Source organism: Atractosteus spatula, chromosome 8 (assembly GCF_055471065.1).
Source record: "Atractosteus spatula isolate fAtrSpa1 chromosome 8, fAtrSpa1.hap1, whole genome shotgun sequence".
NCBI lineage: Eukaryota > Metazoa > Chordata > Actinopteri > Semionotiformes > Lepisosteidae > Atractosteus > Atractosteus spatula.
The window spans coordinates 59694736-59709491 of record NC_142713.1 but is presented as its reverse complement, the minus strand read 5'-3'; the positions used below and the strand labels follow the sequence as shown (position 1 = coordinate 59709491).

Sequence of the window (14756 nt, the reverse complement as noted above, 5' to 3'; positions counted from 1 at the left end):
AACCTTGTGTGGGAACATCAAACTGCTTATAAATCATCACAACATTCATTGAAAGTTGAGACCATTAAAGTTTAAAACTCCTGAGACTGAAGTTTGTAAAACGGCGCCCGGCTTCCCAGCTGTTCCTAACTGCAAAGCAGATACAGCAAGAACAACATCCAATATTAATGATTTTATAAGGATGCAGCACTTTCATTACTTACATTACTGTATGTGATGCTGTATTCATTAATTATACATTAAAATGTTTTACTGGCTGCATGAGGTCACGGAGGTGAAAGCAGGAGGGGAGGAAGGGAAGGGAAACGTCGCCATGAATTTTCCTGCAGGTGATCTCTGACCCCATTAGCAGCAGAGACCGAGCCCAGGCCTCAGTGTGGGGAATCCCGACCTAGATCATCTCACCTGCGCTCACACCTACAATGGTCAGGCTAAGTGCGAAAAATAAGAACTTGCTCTTTCCAAGTGTGTTTTGGCACTCGCACTTTCCTGTCGGCCAGAGACGCGCCCCAGGCCTTCCAGGCTGTAGCTGTTTGTTCTCACACACACCTGTGACTCCCGAGGGCCAAGACCAGGTCAGCACAGAGGCAGCATGCTTGGTCGAGGGCAGCTTGCTCCCAATGAGAGACCTGGACAGCAGGGGCTCAGGGGTGAACACAAGTGACACGGACCTTGTCAGAAGCTCCAGCGAAGCCCGAAGCATCACGTCATGCACAGTGCGTGTTAACCAGGGGGTGCCCAGGACGGAACCGCGCCGGCTCCCGGGTGCACACTGCTGCTGGCGCCGTTCTGCGGGGTGTCAATTACCAGAAGAGCTGTGTTAACGAGCTCTGTGCTCACGGCTGCTTGCGCACCGAGGGAGAGGAGGCGGCAGAACTGCAGCTGAACGCTGCCCAGTGTGCCGGTGTGCACAGCCCGGCGGACCCCCTTCAGCTCTTGTCCGGAAGGAAAATCTGAGGTTTTAAACATGCAAATCCAAATTTGCATGTCGCTACGGCAACGGGCCCTTTTCTGTTTGTACTATATAAACTTTGCTTCAGTCTTAATTTTGTGGACAATATTCATTTTTACCCCGACTTTTGCGTCAGCTCAGAAATCTGTAATATCACATACAGAACTGCTAGAATACTAGCTGCATCCTTGAGATCAATAGATCTAAAACTTTCAGCGACTCAGCTGAAACGGACATGACTGTGTGTTTCTATTACAATTACATGCAAAGGCAGTCAAACTCAAATTGACCTCTGCAACCCTGCAGATTACACTCGAAATGACTGCAAAAGAATGACAGCAGAACAAACAGCAGTTCAGACCTTACTGAAGACGGCCAGCAAGATAAACTTTTTGCATATCTGAACAGCTTAAATTTATCATCCTTCTCCATCTGCGGCATAGAATAATTGCAGAAAGACAACGAAAACCCCAGCCGTCATGCGGATTTAAGAATCGGACCTCCAGCAGGACTGCACAGATCAGTTTCCAAAGGTATGGCCTCAGGAAGCGACATTGTAAAAGGAAACCTCATAAAGCAGATAACATGCTGTTGAACCGTGTGCCAGAGTGGGAAATGGTTGCTAAAGCTGCCGATTTCAGGTTAACGCCGAACTGTAACCAGTCACCTTGAAACGGGCTACTTCTGAGCAGCCCAAAATGAATAAATAAGGAGAAACCCAGCTGGGCTGGTCATCACTGCTGGACACCAGCAAGCAAGGTTAGGATGCGGCAAGGACTGCCAACAATGCACTGCAGTCCAGAGGGCTGCTCTAATGAGATGACATCACCACCTCTGGCAGAATGGAGAGATCCTCATTAGTCAGGGTCATGACTCAGCTGAGCTACCCAGACAAATCCATCACTCCGCAGTGCCCTTCTCTCCGAGACACGGAGGTGCAAAAAATTCCTTTTCTGAAGACGGGACTGAAAATTTGTCCCCGGCAAATTAAGACGACACGCCAGCTCTTATCTGTGTTCAGACAGGCCAATTCAGGAACGAGGCACGGAAACTCACAAAGGGCCGAGAGCTCCATTACCGACGTGACGACGTCTGACCGAGTGGTTTCGCATCGCTCACCCCGGATGGACAGTGGCAGCTAACCCGCTGCACCTTCTCACTCGTTCTGCCTCTCGCGTGGGAGACGGTGCTCTGCTGCAGTTAACCCTGCGTGTTCCTGCTCAGCCCTGTGGGGGAGTCAGCCCAGCAGCGGAGGAGCATTTTTCTGCACACAAAACCCACACCAAGTCCAAAGCTTTTCTTTCCCCCCCACAGTGCCTGCAGCTGCAGTCTGCTGAGACTTTCCAACTCCCATTTCTGCTTCAAAGGGCTCTAGCTCCTTTAACACTGCGCACCAAGGGAGCCGTATGAGAAGCTCCCTTTAAGGAACAACAGATGTCAAGGATCCAGGACCATATTTCAACCAGATGTTTCCTATCTAATCCAAAATTGCCAAAGCAAAAGCAGAGGTTGATAGCACCTCTCTGTGTGTTAATACAGAAGACAGACAAAGCCATGGAAGAACAAAAGGTCATTTTACTCAGTTCACCCAAACCATTTACTCACTAACACAACCGCTTTCAGTCGAAGGACATCAGCTCCATGAACAATACCTGCTTTTTTACACACCAGCATACTAGTGCATGCAAAGAAGCATGAGACTTGATTAAAAATGAATAAAACAATACAATGCGACTGCAATTAATGGGCTTTTGCAGGAGGTCATGGAGAGTTCAGGAGATACTGTAACATTACGAAGGCTAAGCCCTCTCTTATCATGCCAATGGCATCTGCCATCGATAACAGGACTTTAAATCTGTATTTGCAGAGAAATGGGAGAAATCCTAAAGGAGGAGAGAAGCTTTCTTCCCCCAAAGTTGTGGCGAGAACTGGCTGCCAGACAGTTTAACACAGCTCTCTTGATGTTTCTGCTAGACATCAGATGCTCCAGGCAAATGTTCCAATGCAGGAAATGCAGGAAATGCAGAACAGACCTTGTAATAGTCAGGAGTACACTTCGTTCGTGCTCCAGCACTTCACAGCTTTCGGCTCAGTTAGGGGGAGCTTTACAGAGCCGTCCATCACCAACACCCACCCTACGCCCACACAAACAACAAGGCAACATCTGCAGGTGCCATCGGAACAAGTGAAGCTTGCAAGTGCCTTTCTGCTGTTTTGGCAATTTATAGGTTACATCTTAATTTAAGTCCCACATAGTTTTTCAGGCCAACAGTGAACTTTTCAGGAAATGTGTGTCATTTAGCTCATGAAAAATAATAAATGCGGATAGACATATTCCTCTGATTGACCCTGAATTGTAGGCTAGTTTTCTGCTTTAGCCATCCCAGTAGGCTGCTCAAAAAGGATTCCACAAATCACCTAATTTAGAGAACTTTTGCACTGCATATCATGAAAGGCTGTGCACAGCCCCAAACTGTACAGTACAGAGTAATCAGCATTTTGTCTAAAGATGACAGTCCAGAGATGGTTTCATATTAAGAAACTATGCGATGTCCTCTGATCTCCTGTGCTTTATTTTCCTGCTATCCTGGATAGTGAGCTGCTCTTGTACTCTTGAGAGAGGTACTTCTTTCAGAAGACTTCAGTGAAACACCCCACTGAATAAGATAAGTTGACTTTATTGGCCATATACAATTTCTTGTATAGAATTAGTCTTTTTGCATACCCCAGCTTGCTCTCCCTGAGACACACAGACAGGGAGAGAAGCCAGTTTTACAGCACCCCTGGAGCAGTTGGGATGAAGGGCCTTGCTCAGGGGCCCAACAGAGTAGGATTCCTCTGCTGGCTGTGGGATTTGAACCTGCAACCTTCCAGCCACAGGCGCAGATCCTTAGCCATAGAGCCACCGCTCTGCCCCATAAATGCATGTTACATTGGGGGGGGGGGGGGAGAGCAGGCAAATAACACTAAAGCAGCATGGCCACCTTGTTGCCGCAGCTTGTCAGCTCCCAGGAGCTGAGCCATGCCTGTGAAGACAAGCCAGGCTGCTGCTGTGAGCCATGCTGGTGGACCAGTAGGTGGCGCTCTTCCCGCTGGAAGAAACCAGTGTGCCAGGATCATGACCAGGGACACTGTACTGTAGGGGGGGTGCCATCCACTGGAAGAGACTTTAAACTGAGACCCTGATAATTAGCTCATTAGATTTCCCCTGGTAGTGCTTACAGAGTAGGGGCATTAAACTGTGGTGTCCTGGCTAAATTCTACAGGCTTTGAACAAGGAGGACTTACTAAGAACCCCCCTTAACTGAGTTGGTAAAGCAATTTCTCTCTTCTCCACCTGATCGTCCGTGCAGTGGTGCTACCCAGTACAGAAAACTGCTCCCTCTCAGGCAGAGCTTCACATTATTGGTGGATGAGTGGGTTCTCTCCTGTAAGTGCTCTGGGATGAAAAGTATGATACAGGTGTAAAGATGTAATTATAATCCTTGAATTGCACTGAATGTTTTTGACTAGCACACAGCAGTACTAGTCAGAGATGCTCTAATTTCCACAGCATGAGCTGATGGGGCTTTGTGTTGGGGGTTAGAAGTTACTTATAACTTGAGAGCTATTCAACTATTTTGACTTTAGTGGTTAAACACTTTTAAAATATATCTTTAGGAGGCTGGGTCAGAAGTTAGATCAAAGGTCACTCCAATACACAAATTTCCATTACCTGTGAGCTTAAACTCACAGAGCATTCCAAACGGCAGAAAAAAAATGGAGTCTAAAAATATTTATGCCTTGCATAAATCACCAAATATATACAACAGTTCACTGGCATACAGTATAATCTCCCTAACATATAGTCTTCCCTAATAGATCCCCATTTTCATGATATAACTGCACTCGAGGGGCAGCTGTAGAGTCAACAAGCACACAATCCCACTCAATGCTTCTCATTACATCACTGTCTCAGTGGCGTGTTCAGGAACAAGCCTCCCACTGAGCCAGTACAAAGACATTCCACCACACTGCTGGCCAAGAGTCAAAGTGTGCTTGTTAAATAGAAAAAACAATTATAGGACAACTGCATTCCACATTTCCCTCGGAATTAAATCAGACTCTGTCTGCAATTTCAGTCGTTTACTCATTAAAAGCCACAAAGAAAGGCACTGAATACACATCTCTGTCAGTGGTGCCACCACATTCAAACTGGTCAGGAACAGTTCCCTGTGCACTGCACAATGAGACAATGTTCAGAAACTGTTCCTTTACCAGGCCTTGGCTTTTTAAGCACTCTGAGCAAGAAAGACTCGCAACGCTAAAGCCTCAACACGATGGCCAAAAGGTCGACTTTGTCTAATCCCAGATTTATAGACAAATCAAAGTCGCAAAGAGGCCATTTTCGAATGCCTTTCATGGTGCGATAGGTCGATTCTGCTGAATGACGTTCAGCTCAGGGATTAATGCAAATCAGCCACAGACAGCAGAGGAACTGGCTCTCCTCAGAGTCTTTCCTACTGCCCGTCCAGCAGATTCCCTTGCATTCCCTGTCGGAACAGCCATTCCCAGAAGAATTTCCAGACTCCAGTCTCGTGTGATACATCCGTATAAAAATCCAGCAAGTAAATAAAAAGCTTCCCGTAAACCAGCGGAGAAGTTAATAAACCTTAATAACAGAAAAGGCAGGTTCGGCAATGAGGAGCGAGCCATGCAGAGCCCTTCTGTGGGGACAGAAGCGCTGCACAATCCTAGCCTACACCCACGTCAAAAAGAAACTGCTCACGTAAGATTATCCCTTCATTGCTCTCCTAAATGTGTCCTGTGGTGTATTTAACATGCACGCTAATGGATCCACATCAATTAGCAGTTTGCAAACATGCCCTGTGCAATTAAGCCAGCAAACAATACCGGAGAAGCACTAAAACTGAACCAGGAGCGTGCCTTGCATTTCATTACAGAACCCAGGGCCGCTGATTAAAGCTGCACTCTCTCAGGTGCTGGGCAGCAGAGGAAAGGTCCTGTATATATTAACTACAGCTCTGCACATCCTCAACACAAACTGAGAGGAAGGAGAAGCTGCTGTAGTTTATGGTACAGATCTTACATTCTGAACAGTTCCCACTGTAGGCTGTTTAAATGCTCGTGTGTACATTTAGTGAGTGAGAGACACAACTGAGAGAACCGTTTTTTTAACATGGCATCCATGTGTAGTCAAGCTGTGAAAGGAATAATTGAAAAGCAACTCATTTGTGGCCAATTCATACAAACCAAGTCACAAGCTTTGCAGTATTTTTTAGCCTTTTTACCGAAGCAGGCTTTCACTCGGTTGGTGAGTGCAGGGCTCTCCTCTGAAAACTGCTTTGTAATTGGCATGCCGGAGACAGTCTGGTGACTTCGGCAGAAATCGATTCAGCATCTCCGAGGACGCGGCTCCAGCCAGAGGAGCTGTGAGGGCGTCACTGCTGTAAGCCGAGCTGGACCGAATGGGTTCCTGCACCACTCCCCGACAGCAGAGGCAAGTGAAAGAAGCAGAGCCAACAACAAGGTCACAGATCAGAGCTCCTCTGAATTAATATATTCCAGCTGGGTTCATGTCACAAGGCTGCACATTTCTCCTAGAATCTCTGCCCCTGGCTGCAGCAGCACCATCACTCATTTCCACAGACTCGAATGATAAAACCCTCCCAATCGCCATCCCATCGCTCTCGGAGCAAAAGGAGAGCAAAAAAAAATGTCTATATAAATTTGCAAATTCAACTAGAGGAAGAATAATCAGACACTTGACTTGCAAGTTCCGTTTTTCCCCCCCAATCTCTTCTCTGCAAATTTCTTTTTCTGCATTTTCCTAAAAACTCTTACAATTAAACCAGTTGTCCTTCATAATGATTAAATACCACGTGTGTCCCAAGCTATGCCTGATGTGAAAATTAGTTTGAACTTTTTTTTTCCCTCGCGCAGAAAATTTGAGAAAATATTCAGAAAAAAAATGAGCAATGTTTCCCTCATCCTCAAGTGTCGCTAACAGTTGGTCTTTATTCTATAATTGAACTCAAATTTAATCAGTGACAGCCAAATCATCTCTATCAAAGACAGGATATCAAGCTCAGGAAAAAAAAAACACTTTCTGTGAATCACCAGCTACAAAATCTGCTGATTAAACCTCCATCTCTGTTTGAAGTTCCTCAGTAACATGGCGCCTAGACTGCGTGATCAAAGGAGAAGCAGCCCGGACTGCACAGTGGAGAACTGTCTCAGGCAGAGCTGCATGCAGGTGGAGCTTCAGTATTTATAGCACAATTATAACTTTCCTCACTCCCACACGGGCTCACTGGTGAGGTGCTTACTGGGAGGACTTCAAAGGTTACCGTCAGCAGATGACAGGCAATACCAGCAGCAGCTCCTTGCATTTATCATTTGTCAAGTTCCTCTTTCATTCTGTGCTGCCCTGGATCATTGCTGACTCTTCGACTGCTGTAATGTCAAATACCTCCTGCAGCCCTGGCAACTCACTTCTGATAGTTCATGACACTCGAGCTCAAGTTACTATAACCTGCATTGCTTCCATTGGTTCCTGATCCGAAAACATCTAAGCTGCATGAAAAACATGGAGACGAAGCTCTCTTTTATCCGCCTTGCAGATGTCTGCTGCCTAAACCAGTGCTTTTTGGAAGTCAACACTGAGACCAGGCTTCCTTCGGATCTCGGTCAGATCTTCTTTAATTTTCATCCGAGACGCAGTCAATTTATTTTCCTCATCTTCAGCATCACCCAGGTTCATTATGCTTTTATATCATCTCGCCAATCCCGGTTCTTCATCTATCAAGAACCAGACATCCAGCTCCACACACCTCAGCCGCCCAGCGTCTAGCGGCCCTCAGCTCCAGGGCCTCAGGAAAGAAACGATGCTTTATTACTAAAGCCACTGTTGCAATTCTGTAAGCTTTCTGTGGGCACTGCTGACATCTCATCAACACTAATGGCACACACAGAGCAGACCAGTGGAGTATGTGGCGAAGACACAATGCCAATAAAACCATTCAGCAACTACTGCAGAACCACAGTCAGGACAGAAGAAAGACACCACAGAAACAAAAAGGGTAAAGAACCCAAATGAATTAACGAGCCCTCATTTTTCAACAAAATATCAGTCCTCGTCTTCAGTCACAGGTGATACTGTGGATGCGAGACCACCAAGAAATACCGGGTCAGTGAGGTACAGGAAGTGGTGTCAGTGAACCTGTAGGTGGCGCTCCTCCCCCGAGAATTTACAGTTCAGTGCCTCAGAATGGTGGGTCATGGCACTGTGCTACAGGAATCTGAAGGGCAGCATGTCCTGTGCTTGGTCATTAAAGATGCCAGAACACTGCTCAAAAGAGTAGGGTTGTTAATGCTGGTGGCCTGGTTAAATTCAACTCTGCATGAACACTCAGGCCTTCCTAGAGCTCCACCTTAATCCACCTGGTGAAGCAGTATTCACCTCACCAACTGATCTGCTGTGCAGTGGGGCTGCTGGTGCAGAATGGCCGCTGTGCGTCTCCCAGGTAGGGCTGCTGGTGCACAATGGCCGCTGTGCGTCTCCCAGGTGGGTGGATGAAATGGGTCCCCATCTTCTATGTGTTGTCCCTATATGATGATCAATCAATCACTAAACTACTGCACGAACCTTCTGCCCCAGGCAGCAGCTGGAGCAGCCCTGCCATTGCTTGCCCAAGGACCTGCAGCAGCAAAACAGACCGGTTTTGTTGCGTTATAAAAATCTGCGTGGTAAGTTGCTGTAATCGTATTACTTGGCCTCACTAAAAAGGCCTTTTATACCTGCTTTCTGAAGCCAAAACTGACTGGTGACCCCAAGGACACAGATTGTTCCACTCATAAGGCTCAAAAAACATAAAAACACTAAGGCAGCAAAACCTGGCAAAGCCTCAGCAGTTCTCATCACCAGAGGTTTTCAACAGCTTCCTGTCATTCGCAGGCTTGACTACCACGGCAGACAGACGATCATTCACCCGAGGAAGCAGAACATGGAAATTCAGTCCCGGCGAGAACATGCACCTGCTTTGATGTGAATTAAAACCTTCAAGTTCAAACTGGTGACTGAGGCGGGTTGGGATTCAATATTCCTGGTCACCCAGGAAGTGAAAGTGTGGCACCCCTCCTCCTGCCTTCAGACAAAGGGGTTTTGTGAGCACACAAGCCTGTGGGAGTTAATCAGAAAGACACCTACAGTATCTGGTGCACCACAAACAGGAGACCTTGACGCAAACACTGGTTACTGCTCCACACATTAAAGAGAAATGGGAACGTCTTTCCCTGGGGCGGGATGTTACTGTATAATTTACATTCCTCAAAGTGGTGTACATTTCTGTCATCCGGGTTGTTATTTGGGTCATATTTTATTACTGGAGATGTCAGGAAATGTTGTGCTACCCTGTACACAAGCAGGGTTTTCAGGCAGACTACAGGCACAGCAGTGAAAATCTGTGAATCCTTAAGATTAAAGCAGACACGGTTCACTTCTGAGAGACTCAGAAATCAGAATTCAATGAGCTAAAAGAACAACTTAATGTACAGTCAGAAAACAAAATGAGCACATCCTAAGGAACCGACATTTACAACTGAGTAAACCAGACCCTTAATTCTCAGCAGGGTTCTGGCCCCACTGATCGAAAGAGCTATTAAACATTTCTTCCCAAATTAGATATTCTAGCATTCTGAAGTTCTTGATCTAGATCACTGGCTTTATGCTAATTATTTCAAATTACAAATTCTAGCAGTGGATTTACATTCTTAATCTATCATTGACTCCAGACTAGAGCTAATTAACACATGGAACAGTACAGATTCCAATATTTGCTCTTGTAGGAGATTAACTAAGTGGTGTTCCCTTGTCGCAAAGGAACAGGTGAAGGTTTATTGCAGGCTGAAAGGAAAAGAGGCACAACGTTTCGGCTGTGGAGCCTTCTTCGGGCCCCATTACCGTGTTCTTAATCACACACATGATCTACACCAAGAACACAACAGTGGTTACAAAAGTGAAGAGGCCATTCAGGGCTCATCTAGCTCAGAGAACCAACTTCATCAGCAGGGAAGAGTAGCTTCAGACCCTTTGCATAAAGATGTGTCTCCTGTTTGCAAGTTAAAATGGACTTCCCCATAGTTTCTAGTTATGTACCATATTGTCTAGAAAATGAAAATAATGTGCCAATGCAAACACCTAAATCTCTTATGGTTAGCTTCTCCAAGCTGTGGGTTATATTTGTAGATTATATGCTTGCCATCTTCACGTAACACTCTGCGTTTGCCTTTATTAAATGTCATCTGCCAGGTGCTCGCTCAGTCCTGAATTGCGTCTACATCCATTTGAATTTTCTTTGCAGTGTCTACAGTATTGGCTAATCCTCCAACTTTACCACTATCAGGAAACTAGACTAGTTAACTAAATAAAGAAATACAGATCATCGATCCGACTTGGAAGAGCACTGGTCTTGGTACAGATCCCATTATCAGTAATCGCCATTTCCTGACTAAATATACACTACCTTAAATGTCTACTGCATGCATATTGAGAATTATTTTACCAGGAACTCCAGGTCAGTTCCTCCAGGAAAAACTAAGGTTGCTGCTGGAAGAGGTGTTAGTGGGGCCAGCAGGGGGCGCTCACCCTGTGGTCTGTGTGGGTCCTAATGCCCCAGTATAGTGATGGGGACACTATACTGTAAAAAAAAAGGCGCCATTCTTCAGATGAGACCTAAAATCGAGGTCTTGACTCTCTGTGGCCTTTAAAAATCCCAGGGCGTTTCTCGAAAAGAGTAGGGGTGTTACCCAGGCGTCCTGGCCAAATTTCCCATTGGCCTTTACCAGTCATGGCCTCCTAATAACCCCCATCTCTGAACTGGCTTCATCACTCTGCTCTCCTCCCCACTGAGAGCTGGTGTGTGGGGAGTGTACTGGTGCATCATCCAGGTGGGGCTGCACACTGGTGGTGGTTGAGGGGATCCCCATTACCTGTAAAGAGCTTTGAGTGGAGCGTCCAGAAAAGAGCTGTATAAGTGTAAGCAATTATTATTAATATATGCTCCTATAACACTTACCAGAGGGGGTAGAAAAGTGAGAAACCGGGATGACTGGTACAGTATCCTTAGCGATACTTCCAGCCTTCCAGTCAGACAAACTGCTGCCAACCAAACCACACTGTCATACAGTACCAACAACTTTATCAAAGTCTTCTGGAAATCTAAAATCAACACAATCATATAATCTGTATATCCCTTACTGCTGCTCCTTGTTCAAAGAACTCTAACAAGTTGGTTAGGCAAGACCTACCTTTTCTCAATCCATAGTGACTTTTCCCTGGGATATTATTTTCATTGGTGATCATGTAGTTTAGGTCTTGTGTTCATTAGGGCAGAGTGGTGGCTCTGTGGCTCAGGATCTGCACCTGTGGCTGGAAGGTTGCCGGTTCATATTCCATGGCCAGCACAGGAATCCTACTCCGTTGGGCTCCTGAGCAAGGCCCTTAACCCCAGCTGCTCCAGGGGTGCTGTACTGTATAACTGGCTGACCCTGCACTCTGACCCCCAGCTTCTCTCCCTGTCTGTGTGTCTCATGGAGAGCAAGCTGGGGTCTGCGGAAAGACAAATTCCTAATACAAGAAATTGTATATGGCAAATAAAGTGATCTTATCTTACATGGAAGAGAAGTTATTGATCTCTAATTACTTGGTTTAGTTTACATGGATAGTAACTAGATTCGAAATTCTCCAGTCAGGCATTACCCCTGTCTTACTGCATTTGTCTACAAAACTGTAACCATACTCACACGTTAGGAGTTCAGCCTTGTCCTGATCTTTAGGTTTAGTCATTTGTTCTTATGTACTGTACAGTATACAGTCACAAGGAAAATATAAAATTACTGTCTTCATATTAAGGTTTAATGAAGCATCAAATGAGTGGCTGAACCACACACTGAGATGACAGGATGCAAAGGAAGTCAGACAGTTTCTGCAATAACTAGTCAGGATCCCTGAGGTACATTGAATAACTGAAGAGCCCCCCCTCCCCGTTTTAACCCCTGATTAGCTTGAGAACTAAAGCATATTTGTCTAAAGTGCAGTATTGGCAATAGCTTCTAAGCTGTCAGATACATTTTCAAATGGAATTGCTGCTTCCTTAGTGGACGAGACTCCCAGAGTCCTGGCCCCAGGGTAGCCACTGAGTGTGGGAACTGGAAAGTGGTGCTTTTCTGCACAGCAAGAAGTCTCTTTCTTCTGGAGTCGTCCCATCTGAACAGAGGCAGTACTGTGATGACTTCCAGATCCACAGAGCCCCAAAACTCCCCAAGCCAGAAGTCTGCACATGCCCAGTAACAACACTGTCACAAGCTCGTCACAAAGTACAGCCGTGCTTTCAAGGCTAAAATGGTATTGCACAGAAACATTAATACACCTATATTCTAACAAAAGGCATTAATCCTATAGCTAGCAATTTGTTCCATTTTAATAACTTTTACCCATTATAATAGCTACCAAAGCAGCATAAGCTGGAAAGGGCTTTACTGAAACTAGCTGATTTTAAATGCTGTGCATCAGGCTATCTGTGCTATTAAACGCACTTTCAAACCAATTAACTTTGCTGGAAGTGGCAGACCTGCTTTGTGAAACCTCCCGTTTCCCCATCTCCCCAGTCATTCCAAAAGATTTCTGCCTGTCCTCGTCAGGAATGTATTAACAGTGACATTTGAAATGCATGCTTCAGCAAACAATTTATCCTCTGCTCAGATGGAGTGATCCCAGTGGATTTCTGAGCCTGCTTGTTTTTAATGTATTACTTTCAAGCACAATAAGATTGAATAGGCTTTCAGTTTTTCATGAAGCAACCTAGGATGCGTTTTGTTTTATTTATTTGTAGGTAAGGAATTCCAATAAGCCGTACCTGACAAACCCAAATGCCAATGCAACACAGTGTTCAATACTCTGCATTTTAATTGAACTTGCTGCATGTAACAGACGGATATTCTTTCAGTAATATATAAATGCATTTAGCACTGTGGATTGTTTTGCACATACATGTTTAAAAAGACTACTTACCTTTGATTTCCTTTTGGCAATTTACGCTAAAAATAAAATTAATGGAGCAGCTGACAGCAGATTGCACAACTTTAAATCTTTACTGCTCCTCATTAAGTCTGGATTTTTGGACTTGATAGGAAAATCACAACAGTCATAAGAAGGCTGAATTTCCGATTTAGGGCACAAAGAAAAGCAATATAGCAATTAACAACTCAAGATTAAAATACCATCGCTTTCTCCTGAAAGAGCATTTCAGTGGGTTTGCAGTCATGATGGGTAACCAGCCTGCCAGACCTGGAAGACCAATAAACTCCCACCACTCACATCACGGTATTCAAAATGACCACCAGAAGGGGTGGCGGCTGGGGGGAATAAAACTCGATTTCTGGGAATGAAAGATTTTCAAAACCCAAATGTACATATCTATTTCAGGATCACCACTGCTGCCGTTCGGGGGGGAAAAAAAGCTTCACATTTAGCAAGAGAGTATTTAAAAAAAATAACGTAAACTATTTTAAAAAAATATTTCAATGTGATTTTAAAAACAGCAGTGGAATCTTGCCCCACAAACAAAAATAAAACCAACTTCGAGCTGCCCAGTGAGCAGGGAAGAAGCTGGAAATCATAAATAAAAGATGTGTGCAATTTAATTTTTTTTTTAAGCTTTGCAGCTTTTGTTTTCCAGGCTCCACATACTGTACATTTCTTCCAGCTGTTATTTACTGATGTGCCAAGTAAATAAAAACAATTTATTTTCTGATCTATCATTTGTTCATTCTAAAAAAACAAATCCAAACTTCAGCATATGGCCTGACGCCCACAGAGGGAGGGACTGTCACTTTTACACAGCAGCGACACTGCCAGCTCCCTCGCTCTCCGATCAATTTCTGCAGTATTTTCTTCAAAGGTGAATTCCTGCCTCTGAGGCCCATGACAATGGAAACATAACTGCTTGCATTTGCCAAATTCCTCTCCTCACAAAGGATCCCCAACTACTTCAAAAAGGCAAGCACCCTACAAAAGACAGCACCCACTTCTTCCACCACTGACCAGCTGCCCCACCTGGGAGACGCACAGAGACTATTCTGCACCAGCAAGCCCACCTGGGAGACACACAGCGGCCATGCTGTACCAGCAGCCCCACCTGGGAAACACACAGCGGCCATTCTGCACCAGCAGCCCCACCTGGGAGACACACAGCGGCCATTCTGCACCAGCAGCCCCACCTGGGAGACACACAGCGGCCATTCTGCACCAGCAGCCCCACCTGGGAGACACACAGCGGCCGTGCACTTTAGAGCAGGGGGAGGAGAGAGAGAGAAACTGCTTCACCAATTTAATTAAGGGGGAACTATAGGGAGGCCAGACTGTACAATAGCAGAGTGGGGTTTTAACAGGGATTATTAATGATCATCATACTGGGGCAGTGGATTGTACATTCTGGTGCAGAGGGAAGAGCACCACCTACAGGTCCACCAGCATCACATAGAGCAGCAACCTAGTTTTCCTACTAAATATCCTACCCCTGTACTGACCAGGTCCAGCCTTGCTAAGCCTTTGAAACTGGGCAAGGTGGAAATCAGAAAGGACTTATAACACTTCATTTTTCTAAATCAGAATTTAAACCCAATAACCCAAACATTGCCACGAGATAAAAAAAATCCAAGGGGGTAAACGCAACAACATACAACATCTGAAACATAGCTACTAAAATCTCCATTGCTGTCACCATAGTAAAGCTATCAATAGATC

The 14756-nt window shown here is 45.3% G+C and overlaps 1 protein-coding gene across 1 annotated transcript in view; it reads right to left on the bottom strand.

The window, feature by feature from the left end:
- The window catches only part of tmtc1 (transmembrane O-mannosyltransferase targeting cadherins 1), a 135799-nt gene that overhangs the window by 104081 nt on the left and 16962 nt on the right, over positions 1-14756 (bottom strand). The window lies entirely within an intron of this gene.